Below are 17,596 nucleotides of genomic sequence, written 5' to 3'. Positions count from 1 at the left end.
GGGAATCTGCGTGCGGGGCGGCCGGGCCGTGATGGAGCGGGCCGGGCGGGGGCAGCGGGCCGGGCGGCCGTGGAGCGGCGGCCCCGCTCCCCGCGCCGCAGGGACCGCACAAGGAGCCAGCACACCTCGGATGCCACGCGCGAAACGCTGGCTCATGGCACAACCAGTGCTTTGCACCGACAGCAGCTGCGTGACGTGAAGCGACGTCTTTATTTATTTTTCGTTGTATTTAGAAATAAGTATCTTTTATTCGGTCTGTGAGCCAAAGCAGCAAGGCCGGCAGTGACGGTGCAGAGGCAGCCACACAAACAGCAGGGGCAAGAGCCTGAAGTCAAATGCTGTGCTCTGCGGGTGGTCCTCCCACCTCGCAAAGCTGCGGATGAAATACAGCTCTGGATGGCTGAGTTTCGGGGATTGTTTGTCTGGTTGCCAAAAATACATTTTTCATACGATGATAGAATCTACGGGGGCAAAGCTGAAGCTGGATCTAGTCCCAGACTTATACCCTTCCTTACAAGGGCAGGTAGTGACAGGACACGGGGGAATGGCTTCAAAATGACAGAGGGCAGGTTTAGATCAGATAAGAGGAAGAAATTATTTTCTGCGAGGGTGGTAAGGCACTGGCAGAGACTGCCCAGAGAAACTGTGGATGCCACATCCCTGGAAGTGCATGAGGCCAGGTTGGATGGGGTTTTGAGCAAAAAAAGTAAAAAGTGTCACCGCCCATGGCAGGGAGATTGAAACAAGATGATTTTTAAGGTCCTCCCCAACTCAAACCGTTTGATGAGTCTATAGTTCAATCAAACACTACTGTGCTCCACATTTACCGTCCATCCTTCAGGTCAAACATTGCCAAACTCTTCCAGGCGAATAATGAAGAGCTGTGCTTTGAATCAAGCAAAAGTGCTGTCAAACAATAAAAGTCTTCCCTGAATTAAGAATCTGTCAAGGACTTTGACTTCAGAAAACAGCTATGGTTGAGAGCTAGGGCTGGGGACAAGAACAGTGAGGAAAAAACTGACTTACCCTGGTTTTTATTGTTAGGAAAAATACCTTGAGACCGGACACCACTTTTGCCATCAAATTCTGGGGAACTGGAACAATCCCATTTTAAATTCGATTCTGCTGTTTATTTGGTGTTGTCACCTGCCCACACATAACTGGAAATTAACAGGTCCCTCACTCACTCTCAGAAACACCCATTTATTTTATGGCATTTATGAGGGTGAGTGATAAACAACCTCATGGGGTATTTATGTGTTATATTTATTTGATAAATATCTCATGGGTATTCCGTGTGCTGTTAAAATATTATTGCCAGAAAAAAAACCAATGTGGAAGGGCAAGGGATGCATGCACAGTCCTCTTTCTTCAGCTGTGTGACAAAAGCTCCTCCTCATACCCAAAAAGGAGCACGGAGAGACAATGGCAGAAGGAGGCCCCCAGCTAACACTCTGCCCCAGCTACTTCCAGGCCCCTCACAAGAGCCATTAGCACATCAAAGGTGGCATTTTCATACACCCGGAGGAAAACAGGGACACAATGCCAGGTGACAACCCGGATTAAGGACACCCTGCCTGGGCCAGCAGCTCAGGAGAGCCATCAGCCCAGGTGCGAAATTCATCACAAAGCCAAAGCTGGAGCATCTTTCAAACTGTGAAAGAGGCAGTGCTGTGCACGGGGGCACGGACACCTTGCAGGATGCAGGGGAAGAGCATTTTGGGATTGCACAGGACTTACTATGGGATGCTTAGAGGAGGTAACAAAGAGGGGAAAGGGAGAGATATGGGGAAAAAAGGGACAGTTGCATGAAAACTCTTGGCTGACCAGCACAAGTGTCCAGCCTTGTCCTGCACTTGGTTAGCACAGTTTGCCCTATCTCGTTATTAAATTCTGCTTTTGGCTCTGAGGTGCTCTCTGTAGGGGTGAGTACCAGTGATAGCTGCTTGTCTCTAAGGGTGAGGGCATGCCAGGTTGGCTCCCGTGGGGAATCAGGAGTATCCTGGCCATCCATGCAGACACCTCTGCGTGTGTGTACCAGCAGCAGGAGTGGGGCTGCAGCCTTGTGCCAGCATCAGAGACTGGTGTCTGTGGTCAGACTGTGTGAGCCCAGCTCCTTGGAAGGATCCACCTCATCCTATTTACATGTGTACATAAACATGTATACTCCCCACTGCTGGAGCTCCATCCTGCTCCTTCTGTGAGGTGACTGGTGCTGAATGTGTGTCTGTGTAGCTCTGTGAGGCAGCTGTGTATAACACAGCGTGTATGTGTGGGTTCATGCACGTGCCTACGGGGAATACAGGGTCATTCTTGCTACTGGGAGCAAGGAGCTGTGTCAGCCTCACCTCTGCCAGGCTGATGGGTCCAGCCTAATTCCCTAACACTTTGTTTGAGTAATTCTGGCTCGCATTTTTCTTTTTCCTAGCTTATTTTCCATTTGTTTGCAAGCATGGCAAACTCCACATTGAATCTGATCACCCATCTGTCCCAAACTCTGGCATTAGCTCTGGAAATATTCATTTACTGGTTAGTGTGAGAATTTGCCATATTTGTGGAGGCTTTAAGCATATTCACATTTCAGAGACAATCTTTGGACTGCATTCTTCTGAAATGTCCTCATTCGTTGTTTATTCTTAACCCACATAAGTCTGTTGCAAGTGCTGAGCAATCCAAACTTTAAGATTAGATTAAATACATACATAGCTACCGGTCCAATTTAGAAGCAATAAAAGTTTAGCTAAAAATTAAATTTCTAACAAATAATGCAGAACATCGTGGGTAGTACGTCTTTATTTTACAGAGCTGGAGAAGTAAACAGTAATATAAAAGACTGTTTCTTTCTCAAGCTCAAAATGCGTCAACTGAACCCCCAGTTTCCCTAAGGAATGTGGGGGGAAATACCCATTTCAGTGAGTTTTGCCCCTATGTGATCAAATATTTAGATTTGAAGTTTGCATCACAGCCCGTTCCTCCTAAATACCAGTTTTGTTTCTGTCCTGGGACACACACCTACCTCCCACATCATGGCTAATTCTTCTGAAGATCGGCTGTTGGGGGAAGTACCTTAACACCTCCTTAGCAGAGCTATCTGATACTGCACCAAGTGAAACTATTCACCCAATCTTTTTGTGAATAATACCTGTGTATTATGCAAAGTGCAGTTACTGCACTAGGATGGAGGCCCACTGCATGTGGGCAGCCAGACCTAAGGTTGCTGGGGGAAGGGCCAGGCAGAACCGGTCCCAGGTAGAACTTGATGCTGGCTGCCCCACATGAAACAGCGGTGTCCTAACCACAGAGCTATGGGGATTGGGAAAGGCTTGTCTTTTGCTTGACAAGCTTTTTTCTTTTTGGCTTTGAGAACACTTGCATGTCTAAACTAGTGCATGCCAACTAGCATTTCATTTCCAGGGAGCTTCCATTTTCTGAGAAAAGCTGGTTTTATCAGAGAATCCCTAACATTAAGCAAGAGCCCCAGTAATGGGCAAGCCTGCTCTTATTTTAATTTGTCTCAGGGACTGGAGCTGGCATGTGACCCCACAGAAGCACCTTGCTATGACTTTTTGAGAATGTCAGTGGAGGTCCAGGTACAGTTCTCTGGCAAACACATTTCATATACAAAAGGTCTTGGCTCAAGGCACGAATGAGGAGAAGGCACCGTGCTACAAAAATAAAAAACCTAACTTTTTTGATCCTGTCCATGCCTCTACAACCTAATGGGAACACAGACTGATCAACAGAGATTGATCAACCACAGGATCATAACACTGCTGTCCAAGCTCCTGGCAAGCTGTATTTCACCTGCTTTACTGAATCTGCCCAAGCTGCAGTTCAGTGGTGCTGCCCCATATGATGAAGCTCTATCCATCTCTTTCGCCTCCACATTTAGGGAATCCTATCTCGTGTTTCTTCTTATTTTGCCTGGAGAACAAATTCTTCAGAGATAAGAGGAGCAGGGACAAGGAGGATTATTATGCAGTGTTTGCCTTGAGAGCTGATTTTGTGCTTTTCTGTTTGTTGTGTTTATAACAAAAGAGCATTCAGAACAAAAGAGAGAGAATGAGAGCCAGCATGGGCCAGAAGCTTCCCCCTCAAGCCATGAGTAACTTTTATTGTTGAGAGGAGGTTAGTAGGAGGGGGGGAAGAAAAGGAGGAAAGATAAAAGAGAGAAACAAGATGATGGGTGGGATGTAGGTTGGCCTGTAAACAACAGGAGGTTAAGCTAGTGAGAAAAGAACCAATGGAAAGACAGAAGGCAAAAACAAAAGGACATAATGAGGTGAAGAAAGAAAATACTAAAGCAGATTAGAAGTGCAAGGCAGAGGAATAGAAGAGAAAAGGAAGGAAAAGGCAGCAGCAAAATACCAGAGGAAAAAGGATAACTTGTGAATAGTCAGAAAAGATGAACAGACAGAAAGGTAGAGGAGGAAGCTGCAAAATTACCCAACTAAAAGAGCACGGACATAGCACTGGAGAGATCACGGCAGTAAACCTAAGACACCTTTAAATTCTGCAATTGTACCCTCAACCTCGGTGCAGTGTAGGCTGAAGCTACTATCTGAAAACTTTGGTGATTAAGCTGGCTGGTTAATCTGAAGTAAACTGAAGTTAAAAGTTTTATTACTTTCACCGTTGCTTTCAAAAGGGGAAGTATGTGTTGTAAAAAAAAAAAATCAGCGGAAACCAATATTTAATGCTTTAACAATGATTCACAAAGAGGAACTAACCTTATTAAAAGAATGAATAGTTCTGCAGAAACCCACGTGCTGGAGAGGAAGCCAGCATCCCCTTGAAAATTCTGTCGTGGTGCTATGTGAGAAACGTGACAGCCCCCTGAAAGTCATGTAAGGTTTCCTAGTCCCATCTCCTATAACGCTTCAAGCCTTGTCCTCTTCTTTTGCTCCGACCTGAAAAAGACTCCTGACCAGCATCTAGGCCACAAGCCTGTTTTTTCTCCTGATTGATGTTGCCTTGTGAAACCAGGCTTTCTAGCAAAGAGAGGAGCAATATACCTGTACATTTCCCTTTTCTTGCACTATTTATTTATCTTATTTTATTCTAACACTGGTACATATCTCAGAACAGCAATAATTAAGTATGTGCATGTGACTCATAGAGAATGTTATAAATGCATGTATTTTTTTACCACAAGCAACTGCCCTTCTTATGATCTCTTTCAGTGTTTCCCTCCTTTTCTCTGGAATGTGGAAGTAAACTACAACTGAAACTGCCCCAAAGCCCATGTCCCAGTCGTGAACTGGGATGCTGCAGCATCTGGGGTGGTGGAGGCAGCAGCAGAGCTGTGATGGGAGCTCAGGGCTGAGCTAGCAGGAGGCTGCAGGGCTGCAGGAGCAAGACACTTTGGCCAAAACATATGTGGTGTGGGCTTTTTCTATATCAGGTCAAAAAAGGGGCCATGGAAGAGTGCTCCAAAACCCTGCACACTGCTCCTGTACTGAGATCCAGGCATTAAACCAATCTTCAGGAAGACCTGCCTTATGCAGCCTGTCCTGCTCTCTAGTGCCAGCAGGGTCAACCACCAGAACGGGGGCAGGAGGAATGTCACTGTGTTTTTCTCCACCCTGAGCAAGAAACTAAATTAAAGGCAATGTAAGAAAACAGCCTGGCTCATGAAGTTCAATTAAAGCCAGTCAGCATAAGCAGAGAAAAAAATTGTACCAGCCTGCAAAATTACAAAGAGAATTCCCTAGCAAAGTCCTGGGCAGCAGCATAGCTATAGGAAGATACACCCAGTTCAGGAGAGTGGTTGGACTAGGGGTTGGCTCATGAGAAGGTCTGGAGAAGAATAGAAGGTATGGGATAGAGGGAATTAGGGTTGCCAGTCATCTGAGCCCCCCTTCCTTCTTATTCCTTTTCCCGAGGGCTGAACAGTACATGCATAAGGACTGGGTTGTTTTTGACAAATCTTCACAAAACTAATCTTTACTTCATATTGCCCAAGAGATTACTATATTCCGATGGTAAAACGTTATTTCTTAAGGAGAGTGGGAAACAATTTTTCTCTGGAAGACATAAGAAGAAACTCTCTTTGGTACGTGCAGGGCAGTGTGCCAGCCTGCGGAAAGGATGATGGGAAATTTGACAAATGCAGCTCGACAATGTGCTCTGGCTGCTTAACCAGCTGCAGTGTTTCAGTCACACAGATACCGATCAGAAAGCATAAGCTTCCTCACATTTTATGCCCAGCCTGGTCAATCCAGCACCAGTGGAATAGGTGCTGGGGAATGCTGCCTGCTGGCACGCAGAGCCAGTCCGGGCCTGCATCCATGGCACGGAGTGGAGGTGTTTCATCAGTGTGAGCTGCCTTATCTCACGTCCCCATTTAGGCATACTCCTCACGCCCCAGCATTAGTAAGAGAAAACTACAGCAGGGCCAGCATACACACACACAGAGTGTGCAGAGCTGAACCCACCCACTAGACCTACACACGCCCCAGCAAACACACACATTAACACAAATACATTGACACAAACACACAGACACACCGGGCACGAGCAGAGCTGCGGATTCGCAAACACCACTTCTCAAGGCATTTCTCTCCAAGCCATGTTCTGCTCCCAGGTGCCTGACCCGAATCACACTACATTTTCCAGCAACAGAGTGAAGGATTGTAGCCTGGGGCGGAGGGGAACAGAGACTGTGAAAATGGCTGAGATCACAAGTAATTATAGCAGCAGGATTCCTAGGAAAGGAACAAAGCCCCTGGCCAACCCTTCTCCACTCCCCTCACCCCTGTAATCTAAAGTTAGCTGTAAACACTCAGCGGGACCTGAGCCTCCCCCTGTCCCTATGCGGGCTAACAATGGCTAAACCGATCTAGGGCACCGGGGTTTATCATTCCTCTCCCAGCACGGGATGCTCTGAGCTGCCCCGGGGCAGTGCTCCCCTCTCCTCCCAAGCACAGCAGCCCGTGCTTGCTGCTCAGTCAGCAGGAGCACAAGGAGCAGCCCATGCAGGTCAAAAAAGGGGCGATGGGAAGGGTGCTCCAAACCCCTGCACACTGCTCCTGTACTGAGATCCAGGCATTAAACCCATCTTCAGGAAGAGCTGCCTTTTGCAGCCAGGCCTGCTCTCTAGTGCTGGCAGGGTCAACCACCAGAAAAGGGCAGGAGGAATTCCAGCCTGCAACCTCATCATTCCATCCCATCCCATCCCATCCCGGCAGTTCTGCCCCATTCCCCCTCAGAAACAGGTGCCAGCAAAGGGCGGTATCTCCCCTATATTGTCCCCTCATACTTCTTCCTTTTCAGGGGAATACCACGTTTCCTGATTCGTGCTCTCTTGCCTCTTCCCCAGCCTCCTTTCTCACCCTCCAGTGATGCTGCCCCGCTCATGTAAACCCATCTGGCTTTTGTATTGCTCCTTCTGGGTGCTCCACACACCCTTTGTGCTCCCCCAGGATCATTCCTGCACCCTTTCATGGCTCACTTGCACTCCTACACATGCATGTACCTGCTTGCCCATGGCCCTCCTCACCCCTTTGAAAACCAGAGCGGCTGCATTCAGCCAGCCTAGCTGTGCAAGGATGCTGTGCACAGCTGCCCAGGTGTGTTTTGGTGGGCACGTGGAGGATTCTTTGGGGCCTGTTGCATTACAGTTGTATTTCTATATAAAATGTTCACATCTGAGTAACTTTATGTTCTGATACATAAACAGACACATAATGTGTGATGTTGTGCACCTGTACAAACATTGGCGTCCCTGAGATTACCAGTGCATGAATTCATAATATTAATGGTATCATAATATTAAAATGTGTACATATTACTTATGTCCACATATATATTTATGCACGCACTTTTATTTCTGAGTTTTAAATACCTGAAGATATTTGCACACATGCTAATTTGTACATACAAAGGCATGTAGATACACATGTGATCACATGAATGTACACATAATATATAGCTCTATCTTTGTTTCTGCTCGCATATCTCTGCTTGCTCACATTCATAGAGCTACTATATTTGTTTATATATATGCATTTCTGTGTACCAGTAGGCACGTGTTCCCTCTTTGAAAGCCTTTATTTTTATTGTTCATTGCTACTGGGCAAAGTTTACCCAAACTTCAATTTTCACATTCATAAAAATAAAAACAAAATCCTACAGGGGAACTTCTGTAGGTAAGGAAGAAGGGGTTTTTTTCCTTTGTATTTTGTTGTGCAAAAAATATCACTCCTTATAGTGATAAGGTCTCAAACCCAGAAAAAAGGAGAGCTTGAACAGTAAAGATTTTGCTGAAAGCATTAAGAAAGTTAATGCTATTGACTAAATCCTCAAAAGAAATCTGTACCTTTCCAACCAGATGTGAAGGGCAATACTTTTAATATTTTACATGACCATTTGCAACAGGGTAGGCCACAAGTGCTGCTCTGCACAGCTTTACAGTGAAGTGTAAGGAGAGCTTCTCTGTACTCTCCATTGGCAACACCCTGGAGAGGTTCCTGGGAGACTCACACAGGAGCTGTGGCTGCTCTGGCCCAGGCCTCTCCAGAGAAAGCTCTGGAAGCTGGAGAGGTCACAGGCCTGGCTGCATGGCCTCCTCCTTCCAATCCACGTCACTCCAGCAAGTCCTCTTCCCGTAATACTTTTGTTTGCTCTGAAACAGCTCTCACTGTGGCCCTGTTTCTCAGCAAGGTACAGGCCACCTGCTCAGAGGTCAGGGACCAAGAATAAGCTTTGACAAACATCTCTAGTACTGAGAAGCTTTGGATTCAAGTTCCCCAGAGACAAGACAGCTTGTAGGAAACAGGCTCAGCACCACTCCATGGCTTTTGCTCTATGAGAGAAAGCATTGATACCACTTGTTCCAGTAGGGGCTTCACTCTTGGAGTCACTCCTTCAAGGGGTTGGGGCAGACTACAGGTGTGTGCTGCATGGAAAACACCATCACAGTTGGTTCTGACCCTGCTGCAATTTGCCTGAGCAGACCAGCAGTGGACAGGACAGCAGGGATGAGCTGCCCATCCCACAGCTCCAGGTAGGGCTGAGGCAGTGTTCACAGGGGAAGTCACCACACATCTTTCCAGGAGGCAAAGTGCTTGGCCTCAGGTCAGTGCTTCTGCACAGATTTGTTCCAGTTTAATTGACCAGGTGGGAACAGGGTGCAATTTGTTTGAAAGACATTATACTGCTGAATTAGCTCTCCTGCCAAGTGCATTATCGCTCTACAAACAATGTGAGTATGGGGAAATGCACCTGGGAAAGCAGAGACTAGATGCATGAGGAAGAGTGTAGATTCCTCTGTTGATGACACAGATAAGTAGAACTGGCCATTCCCCAAGTCAGCAATTGAAATAAAGAAATTAAATGGCAGGTCTAGAACAGCAAGGAGCCATAAGGCAGGGACTACACACTGGCCAGTCCCATATTCCTGGCTACTGACAGAGCTACAAGAATGGTAATCAGGGGACATATGGGGGAAACCACCCATGTGGAAAGACTGGGGAATCCACCCAGCCTTTAAACTTTGTGGTTTTAGCCAGTGGTCTTCTCCCCACTAAGCACCCCTTTTAAACATCCATAGTTCCCCTTCTACAAAACTCTGCCCCAGGCAGGCCCAGATGTCACGTTTGTACCCACTGGCCAAGTGCCTTAGTTTCAGTATGTCACATGACCCTCCTTTAGCCAGCTCTTGGCACCTCCTGCATTTATGCCTTCACCCTCGCAGGCTGACTGTCTTCTTTTTCCCTTCTTTCTCTTCCTTCAAGTCTGCTTCCATCTCTGTGGTTTCTCCATCTTTTCCCTACTGCTGTGTCTGTTTCCAAGCAGGGTACATCTTTCTATACACTCTCCCCTCAGCACGTATCTCTTCTTTGCCCTTTATATCAGTGGCTCCTCCTTTCGCAGCCACACTCCCCCTCATCATTCCCCCCATCATTTTTCATTGTGTGTGCATCCCTATTCCTCCTCCAGCCTCTGCTGCTGTGATCCTTCACTTGCATCCCAAGGTCCCTTGTGAAAGGACGTCATGGTTCCCACAGGGTTAAAAGCACGAGTGGGGGTGGGGAGCTGCCCTCCTCTGTCCTTGATTAATGCCATCAGCCTTTCGGGAGGCAGCAGGTGTCCCGAGGGAGCTGGGCTGCATCTTCATGCAGTCTCTCACGTCCTCAGCACTCAGGGGAGTGCAGCAGCCCTGCTATCAGCTGTGCCAGTGCCAGGCTGGAGGGAAGGAGGGAGGCCATGTAAAGCAGACTTTTTGGCAGACACAGCCAGTGCCACATGCAGAAACCTCAAACACACGAGGATTGAAGAGGCTTGATATGATGAGTGACTGTACTTTATGCAGCTGGAGGATATTAAGTGTCATTTTCTGCGGAGGCCCCTTGGTCCCCCGTGCTGTTTGTGTGTTCCTCTGGGCTGCAGTGAGGCTCCTCGAGGCCTTCCCACATTATATCACTCACCTATTCACACAGTTGTATGTGCATAACTCAGATCCCCAAGCAGCTGAATTTCTAAAGAAATGAATACCTCACAGCAGCCAGTCTGACACACATCCGCCCTGGAAAACCGAATCTCCCTGGCAATGGGAGTGTGAAGAGACAGGCAAAACAGAATTAGATTTTTCGGGAGTAAGAGCATGGAGCAGGCATCTCCTGTCGAGACATCCACATACCCTCCACTCAGAAACACAGCAGGAGAATTTAGGGGGTAGGAATAAAACATGCTAAAAACAAAGCCCACCTGGCTGAGTGAGACTAAGCATTGGAATTTAGGTGTGGTATCAGAGACTATGCCTTTGAGCTAAAGTCCCCCAACTGAAGGACTGCTGTGTTACTCCTGGTACAGCCAGTTGGGACCTGATACGGGATAGGGCAGCATCTTGCCAGATTCTCAGTCTTCGGGGGATCACAGAACAATATGTCAAGTGCTTCAAAATGTGTCACTAATTGCACAGCCTCTCCCATCCACAAGGCACATACACATTACACCACTCCTGGAGCACTGTAGGATCTGGACATCTGACAGTCTTGATTTTTCACAGCACCCCACTGCAAGGAGAAAAGAGCCTTTATCAGATGTAGAACTAATAAAGAACCAAGACAAAGAGAAAGAAAAAGCAGATCCCAGTCTGAGTTGCCACAATGCTGAGCACTGCAGCATTGGGACTTTCTCAGTCCCTTAAATGGAAACCAAGAGCCCAGAAGGAGAAAAAAAATACCCTGGGGAGCCATAATACAAAATGATACAGAAGAAAATAGTAAATCCCAGCACTCTCCAGGTTATACTGCAGCAATCAGAACTTCTGAGAGGTGCCTTCCTTCAGAGGGGGAGCCTGCAACCTCTGCTTTCATGAACCTTCTCACCCCTCTCTTTACTTCTGAAAAAAAGAGCAGTTCTTTAGTAGTTGCTTTCTTTCCACTAACAAGGTAGCTCTATGGTTAGAGCAGAACAAGAGACCAGTGTTCAGCTTCTCCATTAAGGGACCCATTTTCTACATTCCTAGACGTGGTGTTCATGGATCCACAAGTTGCTATGGAAGGACAAACCCACTCACCATGCTGCTCTGAATGCCTGATTAAGTCTCAAAACCACCTGTTGTAGTCCTTGGAATATACATATGCTCTGCCTAATAAATCTGAACATGCTCTCAGTGAAAAAAGACTAGGAGCCAAGATCACCTGCTTTCTGTACCTATGCCAGGTAAGGCAGGAATCAGGCTGCCTCATAGCCAATGCATCCTTAATTATCCTTTGTATGGGGATGTGTCCCACTGCGTGACCCAGTTCTCAGGGTCTCCACCATTCCAGCCACCTCCAGTGGTGAGACAGGCTTCCTATGGAGGCTTTTTTGAAATGAAAACACACTAATCACCTTTGCATTTCATGTCATGTCTGATCTCTGGTAGGGAAGCAAACAGTATTTTCAGAAATAAAGCAATGACAAAAATTTGCCTCCAGCACATGATAGTTACTGAGTGTAGTTTTTTTTGGAACATGTTGTTTTAGGTGTGCATGCCTAAACGCTGCCTTTATCCCCCTTCAGATCCATAAGCCACTGTACTGAAGCCTGCCTTAACTAACAAGCACTGCAGTACCTGTCCAAACAACAAGCAGCAGTGGAGTCCAGCCTGTTTAAACCTAATTTTCAGCTCCAGCCAGTGTCCTGGCACTACAGCCACTGTAACACTTCTTTTCTGCAACTTTAACTCTCATCTGTTTTTCTAGATCTTGTGGCAGCACAGTGACTGAGATAATAAAACAGAAAAAGGGATTAAGAAGAATTGAAGCAAAAAAAAAGAGGGGGAAGGAAATATGTCTTACAGAAAATGGACAGAAAAAGAAAGAGAAAACCAAGGTGCAAGGTTAAGACAATGTAAGAAAGGAACAGCTGGGTAAAATAAATATATTTGTGGAAGAAAGTACAAGGATGTAATAAAAATTAAGAATAGGAGAAATAGAAAAAAAATGGCTGATATAGAAACACATCTCTTTCTAGTAGGTGATAGATATTCTTCTAATTCTCAGAAGGTTGCGTGACAGTGTAAGGGAAGTATGTTCTTGCAGCACTGTTGTGTCCAGCGAAGCAATTAGTGCAGCACTGAGTGACAGGAACAGAACATGTCCAGGATTCCTCCACTGCCTGCAGAAGGATTTTCTTGGTGGGTGAAAGACCACTACTTCAGCAAGTCGGTAATTTTCAGATCTTCGAAGAGTCTCTTGGTTGAGAAATATCTCCTGCACTATCCCTGATGTTAAGTGCAGACTGTGCAGCTCTTCCTGTCACAAAGGCACAGGGCACCACAACCATTCAGCTACCCTATGCCAAGAGTTCAGGTTTCCCTGGGAATTTGGGACCCTGAGCCAAACCACCTTTACCAGGTCCAAAGACTTATCAGATAACACATTCTTTAGCCTTTCAGAAGAATCACTGGATCAGACAGAGAAGACAATGTGCTAGTCACATGGGACCCTAAATCCTGAACTGACCTAAAAATGCAGTGAAGCTCAAAACTCTCTGAATAACATATTTATCTGCAACTGATTCTTGATCAAGCATTGATGCAAGATTTCTGGGAACACCTTAAACTGTGAAGTGAAATAAATGTCTGACCACTGTTGCCATTATCTGACGTTCATACAGCAGACCCAAGCCTCCCTGAATTCCACCCCATTCTGTGCCAGGCTCAGTGAAAGAATCTGGAATTATTTTCCCATGGCAGCCACTCCTCTGATTCTTCCAGAGTTCACCCCACAGAGCTTAGAATATTGCAGAAACCAACAAATGAAACTACTGATGACATGATTTTCAGAGCTTGGAGCCAGCTAGAGTTGCATTATTAATAGGATTAATTAGTCCTCCTAAAGGGTCCAACTTAAATCAGGCTGACACTGTAGAAAGCACTGTATGTATAAAAAGAGAGTAAGAGAGAGCTATATCCTGAAGACTTATCTCAAGGCCTACATACATAAGGGAAAAGAAGTAGTATTAGTTCTGTTTTGCTGATATGGAAACCTGATATGTAGTGATTACATTGTTTGGCCCAAGAGAAGATCTGTGATGGAGCCATAAATCAAACCCCAATATCCAGAGACCCAGACCAGTGCTTCACCAGGTAGGCAATCCACAGTTTCTCTCTGGACTAAAAGCAGAAACCATGACACAGGCAGCTGCTAGGTCTGCTGAACAGAGCCACTACAAGTGCTGCATGTTCAGTGTTGTTTGTCTTCATTCTTGATTTCATGCTCCTTTACTTACTTGAAGCCTCTGGCACCAACAAAAAATTTTCTGGGATGTAAGAAAGTGTAGTTATGGATCATAAACCCTCACTTGCCTGCTGGGAATGTGCACAGCTGATGCTATCGGGGGAACATACACATGTCAGATTCTGTCCATCTAGCCCAGACCAGAAACAAGAAAATGACCTTCAGAGTCATTCTCTAAATTTTTGTGGTTAGATGACTGAGAAACTTATGTTGCAGTAGGACACTTCCTAAACTAGGAAGAAAAACAAAGCCACTCACTGGCTGGTGTTGTACACCAAAAGAAGTTAGGATGCAGCCCTTGGGAAATTGCTGCACAGAGCATGGAAGTATGGTTGAGACAGCCTATGTGAGCCTAAGAATATTCTTACTTTTTACTGAGAAGAACAAGAGCTGCTGAGTACTCTGACATTGTTCCTAAACAGACAGATTGCCTCCTCCCAACAACTAAGAGAGGACCACACTACCACTGAAGAAAACACCAAAAAGGCAACCTACTCTTGCAGCCCTATGGCCTGTTCTCCCTCCTGGGACATTCAAAAGGCTAAACCAAACCTCAGTGGCTTGAAGGGCAAGTAAAAGGCCTGCCAGTCACAGGGACACAACATGACATGCTTGAATACTGTACAACCTTTTCAGTCTCTAATTTTGGCTCCCTAATCACTTAATATCTGGACCTGATGTAAACTGCCATGGCGAAGCAGGTTTATATGAGTTCAGTGTGCTCTGTGGAGATCAACTGTCTCCTCCTGCCAGGCAGCAGGTGTGAACATTAAACCTGCCCAGCCCCTTCCATCCATTAGTTTTCAAGGTGCCCAGAAGACAGCAGAGAGGTCATTTTGGGTCCTCTGTTTTCTTACAGAGAGGCTACAAAGTTCCAGAGAGATGCAGATGACAAACACACGTGGGTCTCATGCAATAAGCAGTGGCCACTATCCCCAGCAGGTACCAACTTCTCCAGTTCCACTCTGTTTTCCCTCCCATCACAGGCTCAGCTGCTGGGCAGTTATATTTCAACTTCCCCCAAACCAATGAAGGTGTCCGAGATACCTCTGTGGGGAACTGTCCAGGCAGAATCTCTGATAGGAACATTTTCTCTTTCAAATTTCCATTTGAGGCTGATTTCCACTATGTAAGGCAGGTAACTTATTCCCTATGCTTTGCATAATGAAATAGCCTATCCTCCTCTTCTGTTGTCTCTGCACTCCTTTCTGTCACCCTTCAAGCAGGAAGGCACAATCAGAACAGGAGTAAGTGCATATGTGCACCAGACTTGGGGGCACGTTAAACAGTGGGAGTAGGACACTGTGGGGAAGCACAAAAAGTGGAAAGGATTTTAGGTGTGAGAAGACGCTGACAGGACACGTGGAGCAGATATGGATTCTATCCACATAGGGAGGATCTTACAATAGCCCTGACTTCACTCTGGCTCTTTCCCAGATGGAAAGGTGCTGCCACATCTGGCAGCAATGAAAGGCATTCAAGTACTGTGTTCCACTCACTCCGTGCTCCCTGTATCCCCACCTTGCCTATAGGAGTCCTACCAGAGCTGCCCCACTTCGTGACTGGGAATCTGCCAGCTTCCACCGATGTGAAATTAAGACAGACCCACAGCAGTTTAGGTGAACAATAAATTAAACTCCCTTTCAATGAGAACAGGAGATGTCACCTATCCCACTCAATGCATAAATCCTGCAAACAAAAGTTATCACAACCTGAAAAATTGGCTGGAGATTAAACACAGCAATCCAACACAGACAAGGTTGCATCTGCTCACCCCAGATACCACTTCTGTCATTCCTACCTTACAACAGCTCTCCCACAAGCCTCTCTCCCTTGGGGCCCCCTCTGCCTGCAGCATCTCTCTGTTATGCACTCAGGTAATCCTCATGGAGGAGCTCTGTTACCATTTGAAATCTTTGCCCTCACCACTTGCCCTATGACATTTTCTTCCGCTACCTTCCTAACTCCCTCTCATGCAATTACCCTCCCATTTTCTAAGCACTTTCCTCAGGGCAACACCTCCCGCTCTGCTCTGAAGACTGTGACACCCCCCAGGCTTCCAGTCTCAGCTGACCTGGCTTGATCTCCAACCTCCACGTAACCTGCCAGCCTCACCTCACTGAGGAAAAGGTGAGAGGTAGCACAACAAAAGGAAGAGCTACATCTGGATCAGCACATCAGCTATGCCATCTCACCCTGTTTCCAGATCTTCTCCCATTGGGAGGAACAGAGGGGCTGATCTCTTTATATCTGTCCCTTGAGAAAGCTTCTGTTTGCTGCTCTTCCACAAGCACTGACCAAACATCCTGAGAAAAGAAGGCCAAGGAAACTGGAATGTGGCTACACTGAAGACAGCAACCCAGACTCTAGTACTGCTGGGTCTCAGATCCAATCCAAGATCAGACCATCAGGACCTCTTCTCCTTTTCCCTCACCTATGCTCTCCCTCTCCCCCACTCACTCCCAAGAGGCTGGGGCAGAGGTGCTGCTGAGGGGATCTCACTGTCACAGGGACAGAGCCAACATGCCAGCACTAACCTGAGACTAGAAATCCTGGACAGATGCAGCGTCTGCAAGGTTCCTTGGTTTGCTGTCCTTTCCCTGCTCCCCAGAGGGGCTGGAGGGACAGAAACACTGACCCCGCAGGGTTAGGCTGACTCTTTAAACACAAGTAGGCTGCAGAGGTTCCCCAGTGCCTCTGGGATTTCCAAAGGGCATGGTGAAATGCATGTAGGAAAACCTGGAAGCACCATAGGGCACTTCCTCCTCTTTAAAGCTATCCAGTTGTCTTTGTTCACAGCCCAAGCAATCCAGGTGTCCTGACCTGCTCCACCTGGGACAAGGACTCTGCCTCTATGTGTATACAACAAATGTAACTACTTTGGCATTACTCTGGCTCATGAACTTTGTAAAAGGCTGACAGTTTTCCTTCTCTCAGACAAGGAGTGTTGGTGTCTGTGAACATGCTAAAGCATGATGAGTTCTCCTGGCAACACTTCCTTTCACCCCACCATGGGACAAACAAGCACAGAAAATATGACTCTTCTGTTGTGCACTGGATAATTTTAGGGTTTTTATGTGAATTTGTTGAAGTATGGGTCACAAATGGGCAGCTTTTGACAAGGGTAAACAAATTCCTCTTGTAGTTTTTCATGGGAGTCATGTTGTCTCAGATCTGTTATAAAAATCTTTTATCAGACTGTTCCACAGTGATGATTATTTTGATAGCTATATGATCTGGTTTTGGTGTGCATGTTGTTTCGAAATTCTAAAATTTTTTTTCCAGACTAAAAATGGCTTTGAAAGTGTGTACTTACTACAGATTGACGTAGGTTTTATTTTGTATAGAAAGAGATGTAAGGATAATCATTAGAGAATAATTATCCCACTGAGATGTACACCAGTTTACTTCCCCTCGTAAGTTAGGTACGGCTAGGTTCAATGACAACATGAGCCATTGTAGCCAGAAAGGCCTTAGAACAAGGGGACCTTCTTGGACATATTAATATCACTCCAGATAAAGTCAGCCTTGATTTATCATAAAGTCCTTTTCTAAGAACAGCGTGTTAAGGATTACACAGAGAAACGTCCACAGCAGCAGCAACAAATATTCCCAACAAAGGTCAGAGTTATTTAATGCCCTTGCCATATGACATGGATCAGTCATGCCAGACCTGGAAATAGACTTCAAGCCTTCTAATTTTATAATCCCATTATCCCCTGCTCCCCACCTCCTGGCACTTCTTCTGTTCTCTTTCAACTTAGCACCTCTGCAGCGAAAGCTCCAAGACAGGTAACATGACGGAAGTGTTCAGCTGGATTCCCCAGCCTCCCTTCCTTACCTCATGCTCTTACATCTGCAGT

This window comes from Corvus hawaiiensis, chromosome 2, assembly GCF_020740725.1.
Source record: "Corvus hawaiiensis isolate bCorHaw1 chromosome 2, bCorHaw1.pri.cur, whole genome shotgun sequence".
NCBI lineage: Eukaryota > Metazoa > Chordata > Aves > Passeriformes > Corvidae > Corvus > Corvus hawaiiensis.
Note: the sequence above shows the minus strand (reverse complement) of the source record.